Here is a 1,169-nt window from a genome sequence, read left to right as displayed (position 1 = left end):
CATAAATTCATGGAAGCTTTGTTCATAAAAAGAGATCTAAGGGGGACGTTTTCAGTCGGGTTTGCTCTCCAAAGAAATCCTTGTCTAACAAAAAAAAATTAAATTAAAGAATCTGTCATGTTAGAAATTAAACTAAAGCTATTCACCCATATTAAGCCAAACATGTTAATTGTCCATTATATTTCCTGGTACGATTGACTAAATAAACTTATGTGAATTAATTAATCTTTTTATGCAAGGTACTGGTTGAAATGAAAAAGCTAGTGTCACGAGCGGGATTCGAACCCACGACCTTCGGCTAAACACGCCGCTGCTCTAACCATTTGAGCTATCGTGATTTCGATCCACTCGGACACCAACTCCCCATCTCCACCAACCTTTCGAATTCCCTTATTTTTGCCATTTTTCAAATGTCGTGTAATCAGGATTAGATTCTCGGGGACAAATGAAATGGCCACAGAGAGCTTCAGTGAAGATATACTTCGTTTTACTTATTAAATCCATTATATTTCGTGGTCCGATTGACCAAATAACTTCTTTCAAGTAATTAATCTTTATGTAAGGTATCGGTTGAAATGAAAAAGCTAGTTCTTTCTTTTTTTTTTATTTCAACCAATACCTTACATAAAGATTAATTAATTGTTAGTAATTTATTTACAAACATCCCTGTTAAAGAATGTACTAAACTAATAAAACAAAAACTTAGGGATAATTGTGTTTAAAATGTTATAATAGACCTCTTAAATATATGCCTACTATATAATTATTGTAAATTTTATCAAATGAAAGGTCTCCATTGACCCCGCTTTGTGCCGAAATATTCATGGATATAACTTTAAAAAAAAAAACAACTGAAAAATGGCAAAAAGAAGGGAAAATTCGGAAGGTAGGTTGGGATGGGGAGTTGGTGTCCGAGTGGATCGAAGTCACGGTAGGTCAAGTGGTTAGAACAGCGTATAGAGCCGAAGGTCGTGGGTTCGAATCCCGCTCGTAACATTAACTTTTTCATTTCAACCAATACTTACATAAAGAATAATTAATTGAAAGAATTTATTTGGTCAATCAGACCACGGAATATAATGGATTGTTTATTTTGTGAAAATTGCCTTCTGCAAAGGTTTAAGCATTAATTTGTCATTTCAATGTGTTTCTCGTAAAGACTGTAGAAA

The 1,169-nt window shown here is 33.8% G+C and overlaps 1 non-coding gene across 1 annotated transcript; it reads right to left on the bottom strand.

The window, feature by feature from the left end:
- Positions 1 to 264: 264 nt before the first annotated feature.
- Trnan-guu lies at positions 265 to 338 on the bottom strand. The gene has a single exon. It is a non-coding gene; the product is annotated as a tRNA-Asn (tRNA).
- Positions 339 to 1,169: the final 831 nt, after the last annotated feature.

This window comes from Cimex lectularius, unplaced genomic scaffold (genome assembly GCF_000648675.2).
Source record: "Cimex lectularius strain Harlan isolate CLEC.00 unplaced genomic scaffold, Clec_2.1 scaffold34, whole genome shotgun sequence".
NCBI lineage: Eukaryota > Metazoa > Arthropoda > Insecta > Hemiptera > Cimicidae > Cimex > Cimex lectularius.
Note: the sequence above shows the minus strand (reverse complement) of the source record. Positions and strands in the feature narration are given on the sequence as shown.